Source organism: Hordeum vulgare, chromosome 6H (genome assembly GCF_904849725.1).
Source record: "Hordeum vulgare subsp. vulgare chromosome 6H, MorexV3_pseudomolecules_assembly, whole genome shotgun sequence".
Lineage (NCBI taxonomy): Eukaryota > Viridiplantae > Streptophyta > Magnoliopsida > Poales > Poaceae > Hordeum > Hordeum vulgare.
The window spans coordinates 43,720,978-43,746,630 of record NC_058523.1 but is presented as its reverse complement, the minus strand read 5'-3'; positions in this window follow the sequence as shown (position 1 = coordinate 43,746,630).

The following is a 25,653-nucleotide window of genomic DNA, read 5'->3' as shown; positions in this document are numbered from 1 at the left end:
CGCATCCCAGCATTTAACTCATGCAGCAGCTTGGACATACCCAGCAGACATCGGCCCACTTGCATGTAATGTGCTGTCGGCTGCGGCATGCTACCTGCGCCAAAGTCACATCACCCGCGGCTCTTGTATAACATGTTCCGAAAGTCGTAGCAAACTACAATCACCTCCAATGCGTGTGATTCCATCAGCTCCCAACCAGTTCGATGTGTGGAGAGGCGCACTGACCCAGCATCTCCAAAAATTTCCAATTTTTCCTAGGCACCCATTCGCTCGCACCACCGTCGACCATCCGAGGTACACAGCACCCTCTAGCACACCACGCATCAATAATTCATCTTGTTTTTTCTCACGTGGTTCTAATTCTTCATTTGCTACAAAGCTGATAAAATAACTTTTTTACTATGTTATTACTCAGAACCTCCGACCTGATACGACGGCATCCAGCGATTTTATTATAATACTAATAATTATCGTCATATATTTCTTCGATATCATAATTTACGCGCGACCCCCAAAAAATTGAGAAAGTAGTAATCAAATGGGGAAAACAAAAAACATTTTTTTGCAAGATGAAGCAATTCATATATCTTCTTTTGCACGTTTTCGAGCACATATACCAATGCCCCCTCCCTAGAACTGTCATAGTTCATTGATCATCGACGAAGACGCAACTGATTTTGGTAGGGCCCTACACGATCGTTTATCATTTTCTCGACATAGGTTGCCACCCGGGCCGGCATCAAGGATTGGAGGCTCGTTTCATCTGCTATCTAGAAACACGTTGATCGGACATAGATTACGATAGCAGCAAAAGAATTCCAGCTGTAGCTAACACCCCATTTTGCGCTCATGTTTTTTGACGTGGCATCCCTAAAAATGGGAAACATACTAGCCGCGTGCTGAACATTGTGAAACTACATGTAGCCATGTAAAAAATAGCTTGCCACACGGGCCGGCAACAAGGATTTGGAGGGGCGCTTCATCCGCTATCTGGAAACACGTTGATCACACATAGATGATGACAGTTAATGTTGGATATGAGCATGACTGGATCTTTTTCTACTCTTAATTACAATGTTTAGTCACTGCTTGAACCATAGAGGTGCTCTGTCACTAGTAGGAAAAACCTTATAGGTAGGAGCCTAGTAGTAGCGCTGGAAAATATCACGTGCTGCTGCTACTTAGCAGTAGCGCTCGCTCGGCCAAGCGCTATTGATAATGGCCTTAGCTGTAGAGCATGATATGCAAAAAGCGGTACTGCTAAACGCGGCCCAATGAGGTCACCAATGGTAGCAGTAGTAGCAGCGCATGCACCGAAAAAGCGCTACTCCTAAGTTTAATTAATAGCAGTTGCACTCGTCTGGAAGCAGCGCTACTGCATTGGCCCCACTTAGCAATAGCGCTGCTTTCTAAAAAGCACTATTGCTACGCGTGGCTATGGGCAGCTTTCACCCACACACACCCCCCCTCTCCCCCTTCCTCCCCCTTTGCCCTCTCCCCTCTTTTCTCCTCTCCTCTCTCTAAGTTGCTTCTCCACCATTGTTGCCCTTCTTCTCTCTTCTTTCTACCTCTCTTCTCTCCCCATTAAGGCCCCCTCCACACTAATTATCCTCCATAAATGGGCTCTTCTAAATCTACCTTCCACATTTATTTGGCTCTCCGTCCTTCCATACATATAGATCTAGCTAGCTAGGTCATCTCTATCCCTCTCCACTAGTGAGCTAGAGTCATATCTCCTCACAACAACTAGATCTAGCTATTTATTTAGTCGTGCACAATCTCCCTCGGGATATAGGTGAGTAAAAAGTTGTGCATTTCAATAATGGGAATATGTGTGTTTGTGATATGAAGGGATTTGTGTGAGTGACATGCCCCGTGAGTTGCATATGTTTTGCCGAAATGTCGATTTAGTTCTGTTACGGTGAATTTCGAGCAAACTCAATATGTCCTATTTTTAGGCAAGGTTATGCCAAATTTTTATATAACTTTGATGCATGCATGTATTTTGTTTATAACCCTTTTGCATGTTATACTGTTCAGTCATGAAGGTGAGTTGAAGGAAGGTGGAGCGATACTTGCAATCCACGGTAATGGACATGTATGGAAATAAAAGGACTGGGATTAGATGTCCGTGTAAAAAATGCAAAGAAGGAGTAATTTTGAACCCTTTTTATGGTGTCCGTTTGAAGACCCACTTGGTGATCAATGGTTTCATGGATGGCTATACTTGGTGGATAAGTGAAGATGATGATGAGGATGTCCACATGGCACGGATAAAGACATGGGACTAAAAAAAGAGATGACCAATCGACACAAAGACGATGGCGCCAGACACGACAGGGGTGAAGAGTCCAAACACGGCGGCAGGGAAGAGTCCAGACCCGGCGGCGGGTAAGAGTCCGGACATGGTGCTGGAGAAGATCGTGGACACAGGGAAGAAGCAGAGTCCGGACATGGAGGAGAAGAGGCGACGGACACGCTGTAGAATTCAACGCTACTATGTTCAGTCGTGCAGGACCCTCATGTTCGAGACCTCGTTTGCAAGAGTATGACTAGCGACAGAGTTTCTTCTAGAGAGGAGGCCAAGCTGGTGCAACATGAAGTAGACTGAAAGACTCCATGATATGATGGTTGTGATCCCGAGGTTGCCCGCTTGAGTTTCATGCTCGAACTTCTAAAGACGAAGGCCAAAACCAAATGGACAAACAAAAGCCTCGATGAGCATTTGAAGTATCTACATAAGAATGTTCTTCCCATGGGAAACCTGTGTCCTACTAGTGTCGATGAGGCCAAGAAAATTATTTGCCCTCTTGATCTGCCGAATAGTAGGTACCATGCATGGATCAACGATTGCTTTATTTATTGGGGGGAGCATGCAGAAAAAACCAGGGGTCCAGAGTGCAATGCTTCTCGATACAAGCAGGCGGGAAAGAAAGCTCCTCGGAAAGTTGTAAGGTACTTTCTGATCACTCCCCATCTGCGGCAGTATTTTGTAGATCCTAAGGAAGCAAAGCTCATGCGCTGGCACGCGAAGAGGAAGAAGCCCGATGATGGAGATGATCCGAAGTTGAGACACCTCGCAGATGCTAGCCAGTGGAGATCATTCAACACCGAATATCGATTTTTCGGATAAGATGCAAGGAACATCATGATTGGTGTGTGTACCGATGGCATAAATCCGTTTGGAGACCAGAGAACCAATCACAGCACAAGGCTTGTCTTTGTATGGATGTACAACCTCCCCCCATGGAAGTGCATGAAGACAATGTACATACACATGAGCATTCTGATTTAAGGGCCAAAGCAACCAGGAAACAATATTAACCTATATATGGGTCTTCTAAAAGAGGAGCTAGACACTTTATGGAAATCACAGGTCAAGACATGGGACGCCAGCACAAGAGAATATTTCTATATGAGAGCTGTGCTGATGACGACAGTGCACGACTATCTCGGTAACGGGTACACCTCACACCAAGTGTGCCATGGATACCGCGGATGCATGCGGTGTATGGATGGTACAACGTATCAGTAGCTTACGACAACGAAAGATGGTGGGTCTAGGAAAATCGTGTACATGGGGCATCGTAGATGGCTCGAAAAGGATGACCCATGGAGAAAACATGGAAATCTATTCAATTGTTTGGCTGAGCATCGAGGACCTTCGCGTAAGAAGAGCGGCGTCGAAATCAACGAGCTGTTGAATAACTAGCAACAGTGCCCCTCACCGGGAAAGATGGAAAAGGCGTCGGAGCCACTTCTGAAGGTATGGAAAACGAGGTATGTTTTCTAGGACTTGGAGTACTGGCCCAATCACGACACGCCTCATTGCCTTGATCAAATGCATACCTCAAAGAATGTCCTCGAGAGCTTGCTTGGCACACTGTTGAACATGCCGAAGAAGACCAAGGATGGGCCGAAGGCAAGGAAAGACTTGGAAGAGTTGGAGATCAGGGGGATCTCCACATGCCCCGTCAAAAGTTGACGCAGGAGACAGAGATGACACCGGGGCCAAGGGGAAGAAAAGTCAACAAGAGGGAGGAGAATTCTTGCTTCACCTTAAGTCCGAAGGAGATCGATCAATTCATCATGTTCCTTACGGGAATCAAAGTCAGTTCCTGTTACTGTGGGAAGATAAGCAAATTTCTAGACACCTTCTTGTTGATGATGTCTCATGACTGTCACGTGATGACGACACACATACTCCCGGTTGCCATTAGAGGGATAATGGACAAGCATGTCCGTGAGACGCTTACTGGTATCTGCAATTTCTTCGACGTTATCTCTCGAAAGTCCATCAGTGTGAAGCATCTCCGAAGGCTACAGGAAGAAATCGTTATCATACTATGTGGTGTTGAGATTAACTTTTCACCCGCATTCTTTGACCTCAAGGTTCTTCTGTGTGTCCATATCATGGACGACATCATCGACCTCGGGCCGACGTTCCTTCACAACATGATGCCGTTCGAGAGGATGAATAGGGTCATCAAAGGATTCGTTCGTAACATGTCCCGTCCCGAGGGGAGCATCGTCCATTGGTATCTGACCCAAGAGTGCATCTCCTTTTGAGAGAATTATATAGGCAAAGAAGACCCTGTTGTTGGTTTGCCCATCAACAAGCACCATGGGAGGCTCAGAGGAGAAGGTCACAACAACGGCCGGAGGGAATTACACGTGGACTACTCGGATCGACGGGACAACTTTGATAGGGCTAACTTGGTAGTGCTACAACACCTAGATGTGGTAGATGATTATGTTACACTGCACAAAGAAATCATAGCAAAGAAGTACCGTGGTCAAGGGATACGCAAGACGAACGACGAAGTTACTGTAGGACACAACACCACTTTCTTGTGTTGGTTCAAAGAGCAGGTCTATGCCAATCCCCTGGAAGAGGGTAGTGCGGACGGGTTTCTCATACACGTCTTAGCACATGGCCCCGTTCCCAAACTCGTGTCCTATGAGGCATACGACATCAATGGGTACAAGTTCTACACGGAGGCCAAAGAAATGGACATTGATTACAAGAACTGAGGGGTGACGATTGAATGCGTGATTGACTCCAACGGCACAACTGAAAGATTCTACGAAAGGGTCGAAGAGATGTGGGAGCTTCACTATGCTAGAAGGCATGACGCGATGATGTTTCCTGTCTGGTGGGCTAAGGCCGTCGTAAGAGAAAACAAGTATTTCACTACCATGTCTATAACCGCGCAAATAGCGCTAACGTGAACGTTAACATCATCGCCAAAACTGAGCCACGGATACACGCTAAGCACGTGACACAATACTTCTTCATAACCGATCCGACCAATCCCAGCCGTGTTGTCGTGAGGAGAGGCAAAAGGAACATCTTCGAAATGGATGGAGTCGCCAACGAGGAAGACTACGACCCATACAGCAACCTGATGATAGAAGATGACGATGACGACAAACCATACATGAAAAGAAGAATCAAGACTACATTACCTAAGAAAGATCGTACTCCAAGCTGCCGGAAAAGAAGAATCAACACAACAAACACGAAAGGAAAGAAGCTCAATGTGAAACGTCTTCGACGCAGCTCAGAAACAATCATTTATATATATGTATGTATTTTTGTATGAAACAACACATGGTTCCGGTAATATTCGCGTAGTGTGGGAGGGAGACGTACGTTCTCATCGTCGACTCCGTGCGAGAGGCCGTCGGGATAAAAACAAAAAACAAAAAACAAAAACGAAAGGGAGAAAGCAATACAAAAGAAAAGTAAACAGAAAAGGAAAGGAAAATAATAGTGACATCAATAGGCTCTATTGGCAAGCTGAATAGTGACATCAATAGGCTCTATCTCAACAGGTGCAATCTCATCTTTGATTTCGTCGTATAAGGATTGAGGTATTGCACTAACACTAGCACCCACGTCACATAAACCATGATAACAATGATCTCCTATCTTAACAGAAACCACAGGCATGCCAACAACATGCCTATGTTTGTCTCTAACGTGAGGTTTAGGAATTCTAGCAGCATCTCCACAGAAGTGAATATTATGTCCCTCAACATCGTCGGACAGAAGATCTTTGATAATAGCAATGCTAGGTTCAACTCTAATTTTCTCAGGGGGTGTAGGTGTTCTAATGTAGCCTCTACATATCACAGTTGAAGCTTTAGAATGATCCTTTAGCCTAACAGGGAAGGGTGGTTTCTCAATGTAAGCACTGGGAACCACAGGATCATTATAGGCAATGACTTTCTCTTCAATTGGAGTGGGTTTAACTACATTGACTTCTAAAGGAGGATGATATTTAAACCACTTCTCTTTGGGGAGATCAATATGAGCAGAAAAGGATTCACACAATGAAGCTACTAGCTCAGAGTCAAGTCCATACTTAGCGCTAAAGTCAAAAAAAGTATTTTCTCAACAAAGGACTTAACACAATCAAACGTGAAATTCATACCTGACTCCTTACCTTCTTCAAGCTCCCAATCTTCAGAGTTGCATTTAATTCTCTCCAATAAATTCCATCTGAAGTCAATATCTCCCTTCTTAAAACAACCGGTACAAGAAGTGTCAAGCATGGTGCGATCATCATGAGAAAGCCGAGCATAGAAGTTCTGAATGATAATTTCTCTCGAGAGCTCATGATTGGGGCATGAATATAGCATTGATTTAAGCCTCCCCAAGATTGAGAGATGCTTTCTCTTTCACGAGGCCAAAAATTGTAAATATAATTCCGATCACGATGTACTAAATGCATAGGATAAAACTTTTGATGAAATTCCAATTTCAACCGATTGTAGTCCCATGATCCAGTATCATCACATAGCCTATACCATGTCAACGCCTTATACTTCAAAGATAAAGGAAAGACCTTCTTCTTGACCTCATCCTCGGGCAAACCTGCAAGCTTAAATAAACCACAAACTTCATCTACATAGATTAGATGCAAGTCTGGATGTGATGTTCCATCTCGTGTAAAAGGATTAGCGAGCAGTTTCTCAAGCATACCCGAAGGAAATTCAAAGAAAATATTTTCAGTAGGTGCAGCAGGTTGAGGAGCAACTCTTTGTGCTTTCGTTCGAGGTGAAGATACCCCGAACAAGCCCCTCAAAGGATTAGTATCCATAGTGACAAGTGACAATAAATTTCAGCACAATATATAAATGTTTCCTTACCAAGTTGTACTTACCAAAGGCGCTTCACTCACTGGCAACGGCACCAGAAAAGAGTCTTGATGACCCAAAATTATAGGGGATCAATCGTAGTCCTTTCGATAAGTAAGAGTGTCGAACCGAACGAGGAGCAGAAGGATCTGACAAGTGGTTTTCAGCAAGGTAAAATCTGCAGGCACTGAAATTGTCGGTAACAAGTGGTTGTGTGGTGAGATGATTCGTAGCAAGCAACATGTAACAAAAGTAGCAACGGTGCAGCAAAGTGTCCCAATCCCTTTTGTAGCAAGGGACAAGCCTGGACAAAGTCTTATAGGAGGAAAAACGCTCCCGAGGACACACGAGAATTTCTCTCATGCTAGTTTTCGTCATGTTAATATGATTCGCGTTCGTTACTTTGATAGTTTGATATGTGGGTGGACCAGAGCTTGGGTACTGCCCTTACTTGGACAAGCATCCCACTTATGATTAACCCCTCTCGCAAGCATCCACAACTACGAAAGAAGAATTAAGACAAAGTCTAACCATAGCATTAAATTAGTGGATCCAAATCAGCCCCTTACGAAGCAACACATAAACTAGGGTTTAAGCTTCTGTCACTCTAGCAACCCATCATCTACTTACTACTTCCCAATGCCTTATTAGCATGACCAAATTCACATGACTATTATTAGCATGACTTATCCTATGTCCTCAGGAACAAAAGTAACTACTCACAAAGCATAATCATATTCATGACCAGAGAGGTAATGAGTAGCATCAAGGATCTGAACATAAACTCTTCCACCAAACAATCCAACTAGCATCAACTACAAAGAGTAATCAACACTACTAGCAACCTTACAAGTACCAATCAGAGTCGCGAGACAGAGATTGGTTACAAGTGATGAACTAGGGTTTAGAGATGAGATGGTGCTGATGAAGATGTTGAGGGTGACGAGTCCCCTTCGATGAGAGGAGTGTTGGTGATGACGATGGCGACGATTTCCCCCTCCGTGAGAGAAGTTTCCCCGGCAGGATCGTCCTGCCGGATCTCTAGATTGGTTCTGCTCAAGTTTCGCCTCGTGGCGGCGGCGAATCCACAAAAAAGCTCCTCCCTAATTTTTTTTCCAGACGAAACCCTTCATATAACAGAAGAGGGGGGCAAGTGGGCCAGCAGGTTGCCCACAAGCCCTCATGGCGCGGCCTGGGGGGGGGGGTGGCCACGCCGTGCAGGCTTGTGGCCAACCCCTGGCGCCCCTCTCGCGCTTCTTCGACCCAGTATTTTTTATAAATCCGGAAAAAAATCCTCGTTGATTTTTACGGCATTTGGAGTTGCGCAGAATAGGTATCTCAAACTTGCTCCTCTTTCAGGCCAGAATTCCAGCTGCCGGCATTCTCCCTCTTCATGTAAACCTTGCAAAATAAGAGACAAAAGGCATAAGAATTGTACCGTGAAGTGAAATAACAGCCCAAGAAGCGAGAAACATCAACATGAAAACATGATGCAAAATGGACGTATCATGTATGTACGGTGGATGGGAGCAAACTTTACACTTCCTCTTGGGAGCCACCAATAATGTGTTTAGCATGGAAGATGCAGAAAACTCTGTCGTGATGTTGATAGGAAAAGCACACCACCCAAAATTACAATTTCATCTGAGTTTTAAATGATGAGCTATGGCACCTCTACAAAGCAATGCTTCCATGTGCAAAGGGCCTTCCTATTTATTCTTATGTTATTTACTTCCATGTTATTTTCTTTTATTGAGTCATCATCTTTTCATCAAAGCACCAGACCTAAGAGCACAACTGTCATTCTAATGCATTGAGTCTAGTTAATGTTGGATATGAGCATGACTGGATCTTTTTCTACTCTTAATTACAATGTTTAGTCACTGCTTGAACCATAGAGGTGCTCTATCACTAGTAGGAAAAACCTTATAGGTAGGAGCCTAGTAGTAGCGCTGGAAAATATCACGCGCTGCTGCTACTTAGCAGTAGCGCTGGCTCGGCCAAGCGCTACTGATAATGGCCTTAGCTGTAGAGATTGATATGCAAAAAGCACTACTGCTAAACGCTGCCCAATGAGGTCACCAATGGTAGCAGTAGTAGCAGCGCATGCACCGAAAAAGCGCTACTCCTAAGTTTAATTAATAGCAGTTGCACTTGTCTGGAAGCAGCGCTACTGCATTGGCCCCACTTAGCAATAGCGCTGCTTTCTAAAAAGCGCTTTTGCTACGCGTGGCTATGGGCAGCTTTCACCCACACACACCCCCCTCTCCCCCTTCCTCCCCCTTTGCCCTCTCCCCTCTTTTCTCCTCTCCTCTCTCTAAGTTGCTTCTGCACCATTGTTGCCCTTCTTCTCTCTTATTTCTACCTCTCTTCTGTCCCCATTAAGGCCCCTGCACACTAATTATCCTACATAAATGGCCTATTCTAAATCTACCTTCCACATTTATTTGGCTCTCCCTTCTTCCATACATATAGATCTAGCTAGCTAGGTCGTCTCTATCCCTCTCCACTAGTTAGCTAGAGTCATCTCTCCTCACAACAACTAGATCTAGCTATTTATTTAGCCGTGCACAATCTCTCTTGGGATATAGGTGAGTAAAAAGTTGTGCATTTCAATAATGGGAATATGTGTGTTTGTGATATGAAGGGATTTGTGTGAGTGACATGCCCCGTGAGTTGCTTATGTTTTGCCGAAATGTCGATTTATTTCTGTTTCGGTGAATTTCGAGCAAACTCAATATGTCCTATTTTAGGCAAGGTTATGCCAAATTTTTATATAACTTTGATGCATGCATGTATTTTGTTTATAACCCTTTTGCATGTTATACTGTGCAGTCATGAAGCTAAGTGGAAGGAAGGTGGAGCGATACTTGCAATCCACGGTGATGGACATGTATGGAAATAAAAGGACTGGGATTAGATGTCCGTGTAAAAAATGCAAAGAAGGAGTAATTTTGAACCCTTTTTATGGTGGCCGTTTGAAGACCCAGTTGGTGATCAATGGTTTCATGGATGGCTATACTCGGTGGATAAGTTAAGATGATGATGAGGATGTCCACATGGCACGGATAAAGACATGTGACTAAACAAAGAGATGAGCAATCGACACAAAGACGATGGCGCCAGACACGGCAGAGGTGAAGAGTCCAAACACGGCGGCGGGGAAGAGTCCGGACCCGGCGGCGGGGAAGAGTCCGGACATGGTGCTGGAGAAGATCGTGGACACAGGGAAGAAACAGAGTCCGGACATGGAGGAGAAGAGGCGACGGACACACTGTAGACTTCAACGCTACTAAGTTCAGTCATGCAGGACCCTCATGTTTGAGACCTCGTTTGTAAGAGTATGACTAGCGACAGAGTTTCTTCTAGAGAGGAGGCCAAGCTGGCGCAACATGAAGTAGACTCAAAGACTCCATTATCTGATGGTTGTGATCCCGAGGTTGCCTGCTTGAGTTTCACGCTCGAACTTCTAAAGACGAAGGACAAAAACAAATGGACAAACAAAAGCCTTGATGAGCATTTGAAGTATCTACATAAGAATGTTCTTTCCGTGGGGAACCTGTGTCCTACTAGTGTCGATAAGGCCAAGAAAATCATTTTCCCTCTAGATCTGCTACATAGTAGATACCATGCATGCATCAACGATTGCATTATTTATTGGGGGGATCACGCAAAAAAAACCAGGTGTCCAGAGTGCAATGCTTCTCGATACAAGCAGGATGGAAAGAAAGCTCCTCGGAAAGTTGTATGGTACTTTCTGATCACTCCCCATCTGTAGCAGTATTTCATAGATCCTAAGGAAGCAAAGCTCATGCGCTCGCACGCGAAGAGGAAGAAGCCCGATGATGGAGATGATCCGAAGCTGAGACACCTCGCAGATGCTAGCCAGTGGAGATCATTCAACGCTGAATATCGATTTTTCGGAGAAGATGCAAGGAACATCGTGCTTGTTGTGTGTACCGATGGCATAAATCCCTTTGGAGACCAGAGAACGAACCACAACACAAAGCATGTCTTTGTATGGATGTACAACCTCCCCCCATGGAAGTGCATGAAGACAATGTACATACACATCAGCATTCTGATTCAAGGGCCAAAACAACCAGGAAATAATATTAACCTATATATGGGTCTTTTTAAAGAGGAGCTAGACAATTCATGGAAATCACAGGTAAAGACATGGGACGCCAACACAAGAGAATATTTCTATATGAGAGCTGCGCTGATGACGACGGTGCACGACTATCTCAGTTACAGGTACACCTCACACCAGGTGTGCCATGGATACCGCGGATGCATGAGGTGTATGGATGACACAACGTATCAGTAGCTTACGTCAATGAAAGATAGCGGGTCTAGGAAAATCGTGTACATGGGGCATCATAGATGGCTCGAAAAGGATGACCCATGGAGAAAACATGGAAATCTATTCAATTGTTTGCCTGAGCATCGAGGACCTTCGCGTAAGAAGAGCAGCGTCGAAATCAACGGGCTGTTGAATAACTAGCAACAGTGCCCCGCACTAGGAAAGATGGAAAAGGCGCCAGAGGCACTGCTGAAGGTATGGAAAACGAGGTATGTTTTCTAGGACTTGGAGTACTGGCCCAATCACGACACGCCTCATTGCCTTGATCAAATGTATATCTCAAAGAATGTCGAGAATGTCCTCGAGAGCTTGCTTGGCACACTATTGAACATGCCGGAGAAGACCAAGGATGGGCCGAAGGCAAGGAAAGACTTGGAAGATTTGGAGATCAGGGGGATCACCACATGCCCCGTCAAAAGTTGACGCAAGAGACAGAGACGACACCGGGGCCAAGGGGAAGAAAAGTCAACAAGGAGGAGGAGAATTCTTGCTTCACCTTAAGTCCGAAGGAGATCGATCAATTGATCATGTTCCTTATGGGAATCAAAGCCAGTTCCTGTTATTGTGGGAAGATAAGCAAATTTCTAGACACCTTCTTGTTGATGATTTCTCATGACTGTCACGTGATGACGACACACATACTCCCGGTTGCCATTAGAGGGATAATGGACAAGCATGTCCATGAGACGCTTACTGGTCTCTGCAATTTCTTCGACGTTATCTCTCGAAAGTCCATCAGTGTGAAGCATCTCCGAAGGCTACAGGAAGAAATCGTTATCATACTATGTGATGTTGAGATGAACTTCTCACCCACATTCTTTGACCTCAAGGTGCTTCTGTGTGTCCATATCGTGAACGACATCATCGACCTCGGGCCGACGTTCCTTCACAACATGATGCCGTTCGAGAGGATGAATAGGGTCATCAAAGGATTCATTCGTAACATGTCCCGTCCCGAGGGGAGCATCGTCCAGGGGTATCTAACCCAAGAGTGCATCTCCTTTTGAGAGAATTATATAGGCAAAGAAGACCCCGTTGTTGGTTTGCCCATCAACAAGCACCATGGGAGGCTCGGAGGAGAAGGTCACAACAATGGCCGGAGGGAATTACACGTGGACTACTCAGATCGACGGGACGACTTTGATAGGGCTAACTTAGTAGTGCTACAACACCTAGATGTGGTAGATGATTATGTGACACTGCACAAAGAAATCATCGCAAAGAAGTACCGTGATCAAGGGATGTGCAAGACTAACGACGAAGTTACTATAGGACACAATGCCACTTTCTTGTGTTGGTTCAAAGAGTAGGTTCGTGCTAATCCCCTGGAAGAGGGTAGTGCGAACGGGTTTCTCATACACGTCTTAGCACATGGCCCCGTGCCCAAACTCGTGTCCTATGAGGCATACGATATCAATGGGTACAAGTTCTACACGGAGGCCAAAGAAAGGGACAGTGATTACCAGAACTGAGGGGTGACGATTGAATGCGTGATTGACTCCAACGGCACAACTGAAAGATTCTACGAAAGGGTCAAAGAGATGTGGGAGCTTAACTATGCTGGAAGGCATGACGCGGTGATCTTTCGTGTCAGGTGGGCTAAGGCCGTCGTAAGAGAAAACAAGTATTTCACTACCATGTCTATAACCGCGCAAATAGCGCTAACGTGAACGTTAACATCATCGCCAAAAGTGAGCCACGGATACACACTAAGCACGTGACACAATGCTTCTTCATAACCGATCCGACCAATCCCAGCCGTGTTGTCGTGAGGAGAGGCAAAAGGAACATCTTCGAAATGGATGGAGTCGCCAATGAGGAAGACTACGACCAATACGGCAACCCGGTGACAGAATATGACGATGACGACGAACCATAAGTGAAAAGAAGAATCAAGACTACATTACCTAAGAAAGATCGTACTCCAAGCTGCCGGAAAAGAAGAATCAACACAACAAACAAGAAAGGAAAGAAGCTCAATGTGAAATGTCTTCGACGAAGCTCAGGAACAATCATTTATATATATGTATGAATTTTTTGTATGAAACAACATATGGTTCCGGTAATATTCGCGTAGTGTGGGAGGGAGACGTACGTTCTCATCGTCGACTCCGTGCGAGAGGCCATCGGGATAAATACTAAAAACAAAAAAAAACAAAAGGGAGAAAGCAATACAAAAGAAAAGTAAACAGAAAAGGAAAGGAAAATAATAAAAAGTTAAGTAAAATAATAAATAAAAATAATAAAAAGGAAAAACAATAAATAAAATAATTTTAGCAGTAGCGCTGGATTGGTTCCAGTGCTACTACTAACTTAGGAGTAGCGGGGGTTCTAATCCAGCATACTGCTATATGTCCGAGGTCATTTAGGAGTAGCGATGGGTTAGAACTAGTGCTACAGCTAAGTTAGTAGTAGAGGTGGATCCAATCCAGCTCTACTCCTAGGTTTATTTAACCGGCTCCAAAATCCCCTAACTCCCCATTTCCCTCCACTCCTTCCCTCTCCCCCAACGCTCCTCCTATGTCGTCGCCACCGCCCGCCGAAGCCCTCCACACCCGTCCCTGCGCGCGCCCTCGACCCCAACCCCGCTCATCAACCTCTAGGCGCCGCCCCTCTCCAGGCACCGCCGCCTCCTCAAAGCACCCCCTGCTCCGGTAAGCCCCTCGCCCTCTGCTCCCTACCGTCTCGCTCGTAGAACACAGAATTGAGCCAATCCACTCCTCCTCTGTAAACCAATCGGTTCCAATGTGGGGCACATCCGTAGAAAAATAAAAAAAGACATGAATAAATGATAAACAAAAAAAGTGAAAAACAAAACAAGAAAGCTAGTAAAAGAAACAAAAAAAGAAAAGAGAAAAAATGTTTCACGCTTATTATGTCGGAAGAACAAATATTTAGAATTCTGCTTTTTTCATTTAATTATTATTGTTATTAGGCTAGTGCTAGGTTATTAGGGTTAGTAATATTTATAATTAGGTTAGGGTTAGAAGAAGAAGAAAGATGAAAAAAAACAAGAAAATAAGAATAGGAAAAAGGAAAATAAGAAGAAGAGGGGAAGAAAAGAAGAAGGAGGAGAATAAGAAGAGAAGGAGAGGAGAAGAAGAGAAGGAGAAGTAGAAGAAGAGGAGGAGGAAAAGAAGAAGAGGAGAAGAAAAGGAAAGAAGAGGAGGAGAAGAAGAAAAAGAGGAGGAGAAGAATAAATATTTAGAATTCTGTTTATTTATTCATTTTCATTTAATTGCTATTGTTATTAGGTTAGTGCTAGGTTATTAGGGTTAGTAATATTTAGAATTAGGTTAGGCTTGGAAGAAGAAGAAATATGAACAAAAAGAAGAAAATAAAAATAGGAAAAAGTAAAATAAGAAGACGGGGAGAAGAAAAAGAAGAAGAAGAAGGAGAATAAGAAGAGGAGGAGAGGAGAAGAAGAGGAAAAATAGAAGAAGAGGAGAAGTAGAGTAAAAAGAGGCGAATAAGATGAGAAGGAGAGGAGAAGAAGAGGAGGAGAAGTAGAAGAAGAGGAGGAGGAGAAGAAGAAGAGGAGAAGAAAAGGAAAAGAAGAGGAGGAGAAGAATAAATATTTATAATTTTGATTATTTATTTATTTCTATTTAATTGCTATTGTTATTAGGTTAGTGCTAGGTTATTAGGGTTAGTAATATTTACAATTAGGTCAGGCTTGGAAGAAGAAGAAAGATGAACAAAAAGAAGAAAATAAGAATAGGAAAAAGGAAAATAAGAAGAGGGGGAGAAGAAAAAGAAGAAGAAGAAGGAGAAGAAGAAGAGGAGGAGAGGAGAAGTAGAGGAAAAATAGAAGAAGAGGAGAAGTAGAATAAAAAGAGGAGAAGAAGAAGCACAGAAGAAAAGAAGAAGAAGAAGAAAAGAAGATAAGAAAAGGAAGAATAAGAGGAGGATAAGAAGAAATAGGTTAGCTAGTGTGCTAGGTTAAATCTGTTTTTATTTTTATTTTTTGTCATTTAATTTCTATTGGTATTAATTTTTCTTGCTAAGTTTGTGTGAGTTCATCACATATTGTTTTGTGTTAATTAAGTACTCCATTCAGTAATGTTGGTCGTTTCTTCCATTGTCACGCGAATTAAAAATATCCTCAGTTTTGCCAGAATGTACGAGTGGCCTATGTTTTGCCGGAATGTTGATTCATTTTTGTTCCGTTAAATTTCAGGTGCTCCATATGTCCACTTTTTAGAAAATTTCATGCCAAAAATTTCCGTGAATTTTGGCATGACTTGTGCTAGAAACAAGGACATATCGAGTGCCCGGGAATTGCTGGAAAGGGGAATGAATCAAGATTCTGACAAAATATAGGCCCCCTTTTATTATTTGTGTTATTCAGCCTAGAATTAAACTATTACACTTAAATACTCGTAGGAAGTTAATATGTCTAGCCACGACGAAGCTGGGGGTTCTGGTCGCCATGAAGAAGACTATTTTGAGGAAGCAAATCATTTTTTCGATTACCTGGACCAATAGGAGATGCGGATCTGGGGTGGCAATGATACCAACCCCGCCAACGACCTTGCCACCAGTAGCAATAGTGGCACCAGCACCAAGACCGACGATGATGTTGACATACCCGGTGAAGGACCGAAGCCAAAGAGGGCAAGAAAACCAAACACGCTCGGCATCGGACAAATTGTGGTCACGACGATGCACCCCATGAAATTAGAGCCAACCGCGCCGGAGTGAGCGGAAAGTGCTATGGAAATCAACTAGGATGCATCCTCAGGGGAACCGCCAACATCAACGATGAAAAGTTAAAGAAGATACCACATATGGCGCACATGCTCCTCGCGAAGTTGCACAGTAGGTTCTTGTTCCCCGACGGACTACAAGTGAACTTCCGTGGGATGACGAACCCATGACAAAGATAAACAACATGGCAATGGTGACGTTCACCAACACCTTGTCCGCCTGGAAAGTAAGGGTGGAAAAATCTATTCTGGACAATGAACCGTGGTCCAAGATTCATGCTGACAATCCGTTACTAACGGAAGAGGACTTCGAAAAATTCAAGGAGACTTGCTCTACAGAAGAAGCGCAGAAAAAGTTGGAGAAAAGGAAGGAGCCGTAGGCCAAGAACACGCCATCCCACCGCATCAGAAGTCGTGGTTACGAGGGGAAGAGGCATGTGTGGGCCAAGGAGGACACCAAACGTGAAATTCACGGAATCCCAGACCCCTTGGCGGATTTCACCGACCCACAAGAGCGTGACTGGATCAGGGCCTCGCACCAGTTGGACCCCGTCAATAAGGTCTTCTACACGGACCCGAACACGAGGGAATTCATGAGACTACTGGTAATTGTTCTATTACCCCCTTAATTAATTAGCTTCCAATCAATTCGACAACAAGTTTTGTCACATTTATAAACCATCCACGTTCCTTTTGCCGAAAGAGCAGCACCAGAAGGAAGCCGAAAGCGACGAGTCATCTCAGTCGTCGGTGAGGCCCAAGTGGGACAACCCGTTCAACCGGGCCCTAAACATACTTAAAAATGTCTCGGTGGACAAACCTCCGTCTTATGGACGTGTGCACCATGTTCGAGACGGTGCCTCATGGATGAAGTGCTACCAAGAGAAGCCGGAGGGAAAAAGCCGATCGAGACGAGAGCTTTCTCAACAAACCATCGATGAGAAGGTCGCGCAAGCGGCCGATAAGAGCAAAGTTGAGACCAAAGAAGAGCTGGCCAAGGTAATTGACGATAAGGTCAATGTAGCTGTGGCAGATTCCTTGGGCCAATTAGTTCGAGCAGTTTTTGAGTTTGTGAGGAGGAATCCAGAAAAAGGGCCAGATGACTTTCCCCTTCAGCTTTGTCGGGAGCAATTCGGCGAAGATCGCACCACCAGCACCTGCTCATGCAACCGCAGATGCTCCCGTACCTGGTCTCGCTCCGGTTCATAGCAGCCCGTCCTCCATCTCTGGCGTGCTCGGCGCGGCTTTGTCTTTGACTGAGCTTGATGATAACCCACAAGTATAGGGGATTGCAACAGTTTTCGAGGTTAGAGTATTCAACCCAAATTTGTTGATTCAACACAAGGGGAAGCCAAAGAATATTCTCGAGTATTAGCAGTTGAGTTGTCAATTCAACCACACCTGAAAGACTTAGTATCTGTAGCAAAGTATCAGTAGCAGAGTAGTGTGATAGCAACAGTAGCAACAGTAACAGTAGCAATAGTGACAACAGTAGTGACAGAGTAATAGTAGCAGCAGTGAAAGCAGTAGCGGCAAAGTAACTTAGCAAGGACCAGTAGGAAAAACTCGTAGGCATTGGATCACTGATGGATAATTATGCCGGATGATATTCATCATGCAACAGTTATAACACAGAGAGATATGTAACTAGCTCCAGTTCATCAATGTAATGTAGGCATGCATTCCGTATATAGTCATACGTGCTTAGGGAAAAGAACTTGCATGACATCTATTGTCCATCCCTCCCGTGGCAGCGGTGTCCTAGTGGAAACTACGGGATATTAAGGTTCTCCTTTTAATAGAGAATCGGAACAACGCATTAGCACTTAGTGAATACATGAACTCCTCATACTCTGGTCATCTCCGGGAGTGGTTCTGGCTATTGTCACTCCGGGGTTGCCAGGTCATAACACATAGTAGGTGACTACAACTTGCAAGATAGGATCAAGAACACACATATATTGACGAGAACATAATAGGTTCAGATCTGAAATCATGGCACCCGGGCCCTAGTGACAATCATTAAGCATGGCAAAGTAGTAGCAACATCAATATCAGAACATAGTGGATACTAGGGATCAATCCCCGTCAAAACTAACTCGACTACATGATAGATCTCATCCAACCCATCACCGTCCAGCAAGCCTACGATGAGATTACTCACGAACGATGAAGAGCATCATGGAATTGGCGATGAAGGAAGGTTGATGATGACGATGGCGACGATCTCCCCTCTCCGGAGCCCAGAACAGATACCAGATCTGCCCTCCAGAGGAAGAACAGGAGGTGGCGACGCCTCCGTATCGTAAAACGCGATGAACTATTCTCCTTGATTTTTTTCCGGATGAAAGGGACTAAATAGAGGTGGAGTTGGACGTGGTGGAGCTCCGAGGGCCCCACAAGCCTGCTAGGCGCGGCCAGGGGGGCCCGTGCCTGGTGGGCTTGTGGGCTCCTCGCTCCACCCCTCCGGTTGATTCTTGCGCCAGTATTTTTTATATATTCCACAAAAAATCCTCGTAAATTTCCAGGTCATTCTGAGAACTTTTATTTATGCGCAAAAACAACACCATGGCAATTATGTTGAAAACAGCGTTAGTCCGGGTTAGTTCCATTCAAATCATGCAAATTAGAGACCAAAACAAGGGCGAAAGAGTTTGGAAAAGTAGATACGACGGAGACGTATCAAGTCCCCCAAGCTTAAAGCCTTGCTTGTCCTCAAGCAATTCAGTTGACAAACTGAAAGAGACAAAAGAAAAACTTCTACGAACAATATTTGATCTTGTTGTTGCAATTATGTCTAACTCATATTCTAATTTTCAGCAAGATCATAAGCTAACCACATAAGCAACGACATTTAGGTCTCAAGAGGAACTCATATCAATGTCATAATCAACTAGCGAGCAATAATAATAAGTTTCAACTGTCAACACTTCAATCAAGACAATCATGAAGCAGTGTGAACAGATGGTATCTCTCTAGCTCTTTCAGAGACCACGAAACATAAATGCAGAGCACCTTCAAAGACCAAGGGCTGACCGAACATTGTAATTCATGGCAAAGAAGATCCAGTCATAGTCATACTCAATCACAATTAAAAGCAAATCATAGAAATGACAGAGGTGCTCTCTAATTGGTGCTTTTTGAAAGAAGAGGATGACTCAACAGAAACATAAATAGATAGGCCCTTCACAGAGGGAAGCATTGATTTGCAGAGGTGCCAGAGCTCAAGCTTTTAAAACAGAGATAAATAATTTTGGGTGGCATGCTTTCATTGTCAACGCAATGACCAAGAGTTTTCACCATCTTCCATGCTACACATACTATAGGTGGTTCCCAAACAGAAAAGTAAAGTTTTGACTCCCCCACCACCGATCAATCACACTCCATGACTAGCCGAATACTCGGGTGTCGTCCATACCAACAACAATCCAGGGTGAGTTTTGTTTGCAATTATCTTTTCGATTTGAGCATGGAACTGGGCATTCCAATTACCGACCCCTTTCTCGTGAGTGATAGTGAATAAACACATATCAAGGATAACACACCTAGCATGGAAGATACTGATCGTCCCTTGTCACCACATGAGCCGTTCGGGCATGCAAAACAGATTATTTCTTGAAGGTTTAGAGAGTGGCACATGCAAATTTACTTGGAACGGCAGGGAGATGCCGCATATAGGTAGGTATGCTTGACTCATATGGAACAACTTTGGGTTTATGAAAGTGGATGCACAAGTAGTATTCCCGCTTAGTACAAGTGAAGGCTAGCAAAATACTGGGAAGCGGCCAACGAGAGAGCGACAACACTCATCAAGATGCATTGAAATTAACCAACATTGAGTTTAAGCATGAGTAGGCCATAAATCAGCATGAACATGAATATCATAGAGGCTATGTTGATTTTGTTTCAACTACATGCATGAACATCCGCCAAGTCAAGCCACTTGAATCATTCAAAGAAGGATACCATCCCATCATACTACATCATGATCATCTCAAAATTCATGTTGGCATTCAAGACAAACCATTATAAGTTCCTAGCTGAATCTGGAACGAGGAGCTAGTCATATTTACAAAACCAAAATAGATCGAGTTCATACCAGCTAATCCAGGCTCAGTCACTTCATCATATATCGTCATTATTGCCTTTCACTTGCACGACCGAATGATGTGAACAATAATAAGAGTGCTCGTGCATTGGACTAAGATGGAATCTCCAAACAAACACAAAGGAGAAGACAAAGTAATATGGATCTTTGAGAGATAAAAAAAATATGCATGTGAGAGCCACTAAACATTGTAACCATGGTCTTCTACCTTGACCCAAAGAAAAAGAAAACTATTTACACGGGAAAGCTCCCAACAAGCAAAAGAAGAATGAGAAATCTTTTTGGAAGTAGACAAACACACAAGAAGAAAATGAGAAAAAGAAATAAACTAGCATGGATGATAAAGTGGCAAAGTGTGAACACCGACTATCAAAGGGAAAGTGTGAACATGAATATAAAGTCGGTGAGAAACACGTACTCTCCCAAGCTTAGTCTTTTGGCATAAGTTGGTCTACTCCCAAGGAGGGAAATAACCGTCTCTGGGGTACTCCGATGTGTACTGAGGGTGCCACTGCTATGTGAGGTCCTCTGGCTCCCACTGATAAACTGGCGTCTGGTACTCGACTGGTAGCTCGGGCACGGGCGCCTGTGGTGGTGATATGCCCCAATATGCATAGATGTCCAAGGGCATAATAATGTACCTTCCTAGATGAAGATGGAACAAAGAAGGAGCAGGCAAAGTAATAGTCTCACGAGTACCCTGACTAAATACCAGGCTATAAATCATCCTCTTATTTATATCTTTATCAAGAAAGTCATGGCGAACCATGCTATCATAATCTAGATATCTCTCAGGAAGAAGAATCTCTTCTTCCTCGTGCAGTCTAATAGGTATCTCAAAATGTCTAGCAAGATGGGTAGCATAGATACCTCCATAAACAACGCCTTTAGAATGGTTCATATTGAACCGTTGAGCTACTATAGTGCCCAAGCTATATGTTTTATCATTATAAAGGTCTTCGCGCAAAACCACAAGATCTGGGGAGCTAAGGGCCCCAGCTTTCCCACGGCCAATCAAACATTTTCCCACGAATAATGGGAAGTACCGAAGCACGGGAAAATGTATGCTAGCAGCTCTAGTGCAAGACACTCCTCTCTCCTCTCCTACATCAATAGTATCTATGAAAGCCTCCAAGTCCCGTGGACGAGGTTCATGAATATCCCCAAAATAAGGTAATTTGCAAACATTGCAAAAATCCTGAAGTGACATGCGCTGGGGGATATCATATAATTTGAACTCAACCATAGGAGGACTCTTCCTCGGATAGAAATTAAAGCTTTGCACGAAAACATTAGTGACGAGGAGGTATTGCGGACACTTATCTTCAACGAAGGCGGTAAGGCATGCGTTCTCCACCAAGTAGTATAAGTCCTCATAAAGTCCGGTGGCGCGTAGGAACACATCACTTGGCCACTCGCACGCTCGAACTTCTGCAACTCAGGGGACCGGATACTTGGATTTCTTCTTCTCATTTTCATCATCCTTGGGGTCACGGCTTGAAGAGCCTCTTAAGAACCTCCTCATCTTTTCCTTTTTCTATCTCTAGAAATTTCTGAAATTTAGTGACTCTAAGGATAAGTGAACAAGGCCCAAAGAAACTCATAGCAACTACTCCGACAAGTGCCTAGAGGCCATATCACGCATCAAAACTACTAGGGACCAGCTAAAATTAGCATGCAAAGCTCAAGAACAGGGTCACCAAGGCAGCAAAAATACGCGACGTATAAGGCACTAGAGAAAAAACTAATTGGACCAATGGAGGAGTCACATACCAAGGAGCAATTTCCCCAAAACAGTTTGGTGAATGGGGCTTTGCACAAGGAGATCAAAAATCGCAGCAAGAAGAGCAAGAACACGGGTTTGAGTTGCGAAACAATTTTTTCTGGAGGTAGGAAAAGGAGATGGGAGCTGGAATAAGTGGAGGGGGACACGTGGCCCCCACAACCCTCGTAGGCGTGACCAGGGGGGGTGCCCGCACCTCCAGGGCTTGTGGCCCACTGGTGCATCCCCCTTACCAGCTCTCCGTCTCAGAATTTTTGAAAAATTCTAGAAAAAATCATACTTGATTTTCATGGCATTCAGAGAACTTTTATTTTCGGGACACTTTTCTACGGGACGCAAAAAGCAGAAAACAGGGAAAACTAAAGCTAAATCTATCATTTTTCTTCTAAGCAACCGAAGGTGAAAGCTTGGAACAGAGGGTTGTGACTCCTCGATTCATCCATCCCATGGTCATCGAAATAAATACGTCAATGAGCTTGATCAAGTCTCCTAGACAAACTTTTTTGAATCACATAAAAAAGAACGGAGAATTTTCGAATAGTCACTAGGTTACCTCAATGGGGATGTGCATATCCCCAACAAGCAAATCATACTTCATCTTGACAGTAGGTATCACTACTGGAATCTGCTGGTTTGCCGATAGCTAGAGCTGACGGCAAAGGACAGTTTAACTGATGGCAAAGGCTTTGCCGTCAGTGTGCTGTCGGCAAAGGTACCGGCCAAGATTTTATCGGCAATCACCTTCTTTGCCGTCAGCTGAAGGTCGACCGACGGCAAAGACTTTGCCATCAGCTTTGTGGCACGGGCTGACGGCAAAGAGGAGTGGTGGCAACGGCGCAGGCCGAGCTCCATTAGAAGGTTAACGGTAGGCTTTGCCCACAGCCGTAGCAAAGCTGACGGCAAAGCCGAAACCCCTGGGTCCCCTAGGTCCCCTCTTTGCCCACAGCCGTAGCAAAGCTGACGGCAAAGCCGAAACCCCTGGGTCCCCTTGGTCGCAAAGCCGAAAATCTGGGAAAATTTGGTATTCCCAGAGTTGTCAGGATACACAGGCTGCCGCCACGTGTCTTCTTTGCCGTCAGTCCACTGACGGCAAAGCCGTTGCCGTCAGTAAGCTGTAGGCAAAGACCCTCTCTGCTTTTTTTCATATTTTTTTTGAGTTAATTCCCTACATTTGCAAAACATAGTTACAAACAACAACATATATATATTTGCCCAGCCCCTAAACAGCACCACAAGTGCATCACAAAGTGCAAACAGCACTACACAAGTGCAAACAACACGAATATATGTAATTAAAGTGCAAACAAGATCACAAAGTATTACAAAGCATCACAAGTGCATCCACAAATACAATTGCATTACAAAGTTCATCTAAGACTACACAAGTGCATTACAAAGTCCCTCGAGCATCCATCCATATGCCATGCTGCTTTATCAAAATCTGCATAATGAGAAAGAAGTTAGAAGAAGAATACAATAAGAAAGAAGTTATCTAAATTAAGCTAAGCAATTAGAAGAAGAAGTCGAAGAAGAAGAAGAAGATGAAGAACAAGAAGAAGAGGTGGAAGAAGTGGAAGAAGAAGAAGAAGATAGAGAAAAAGAAAGAAGAGAAGTTATCTTTTTCTCCTCTTTCTTTTTCTCCTCTTTCTTCATCTCTTGTTTGTTCTTCTCTTCTGGTTTCTTTTAAAACTTTCTAAACTAATTATGTCATTTTTGAGCTCTAATATCAACTAGAATTTACTAAGCTAACTAAACCATGGCTAATATCAACTAGAGTTTACTAAGCTAACTAAAGCATGGCATAATCTAAGTTGATCTAAACAATAAGAAGAATAAGAAGGAGAGTAATAACTTACCGAATGCCAAGAAACGGAGGAGAAGCTCCATCTCCGTTGGTCGCTGGGTTGCTAGGGCTCTCACTAGGAGAAGTAAAGGGATCGTGGGATTCAACTCTGGAATGATGCTGCAACAAGGCAAGAGTTAAAATATGTGGTTAGCACGGTGACAGACAATGGTATAAGACCGTGCAAGGTTGGTCATTGAAAGGGAACTCACTATTCCCACCGGAGAAGGCATCGGCGGAGGGGGCGGCAAACCTTGATTCTCACACATAGCATGCAAATTAGTTTTCGAGAAGTCAAAGAAATAGCCTTGTTGCGTCTCACACATAGCCTTGCTTCTCACACAACTGACTTATCGCAACAAAGTCGTGCATGGCCTTCGCATGGGCATTATTGCGTGCCCTCTCCTCCTCAAGCAACCTCTGCGTATTCCGGTCCCTCTCCTCCAACAAGAGCCTGGTGGCCTCCCTCTCCTTCATAAGTGCGGCCTGCAACCACTCCTCAAAAGGAATTTTGATCATCCATCCAGGGACAAAAGAACGAAAGAAATAATGAAGAAAACTAACCTCGATGGCAAGATCAACTGGCCTCGCGCGTTGCCGTATTACAGGAGCGGAGCTCGTTTGCCTCGACTTGATCTGAGATAGAGTCTCAGTGATAGGGACGAAGCCATCACACATGGCCAGCGTGCCATGACTCTTACCGCCACCAGAGATCATTAACGCCTCTGGATCGATAGGATTCTCGCTCGGGTCAAAGTCAGGCCCGCGCAGCTGTTTGACCACCTCAGAATAAGATGCCATCTTGTTGTAGGCGGATAGGCTTGTGTACGCCGACGGCCCGTCCCCCTCAGAATATGCCGTCGCCGTCTTGTACGAGCCCTTATGGGCCATGCTAAACGCGGCGTATCCCTCACGCTCGGGCTGGTTATTGTGTTTGGCCTACACGAAAAGACAAAGAATTAGTACAACAAAAATCATGAACGAACGAATTATTGATGAAACAAAACAAGGCACACATACCCATTTTTTGGCGTATTGCTTGATGTTGGCATTGCCTTGGTGGTGTGGCACACCAACCAATTGGGCACGACGGTCCTTGGTCATAGTGTGGGTGCTCAACCAAGCCTCTGTGCACCACCTGTCCACTATCATCTCCCAACAATCCATCTTATCGGCCAACCATCTCGGGGGCACCTATGAATGTAAGTTAATGAAGAATGAAACTAAGTATTATAACTAAATAGACCTAACTAGCCCTAAGAATTGATCTTTGGAATGTACATACCTCCATGTACTCGGTGTTATCAAGGAAAATCTTTCGACATTCAGTCTTTGTCTTCGGCTCCCCTTGCTTGGCGTACCAATCTCGAACAGCCTGAACACGCAGCTCGTGCCTCGTGTTATTCAATAAACTCTTGCACTCTTTCATGAGGTTCTTCTTGGCTGCCTCCTCCGTCCCCTCCTCGACCCTAAAGTAACTCTGCAATTATGCCAAATAGATGCACAGATGAATAGTGAAATGATTTGGAAGGAAATAACAATATATAACATTGTATACTTTATATTGGGTAAAATAATAGTTACCCAAAAATCAGCCAACACCTTGTCGGCCACGCTCACGCGAATAACACCATTGACATGTGTGTTTTCCGGGAGCAGAGCGGCTTGGTATTGCTCCCACTTGAGTCCTGGCTCGGG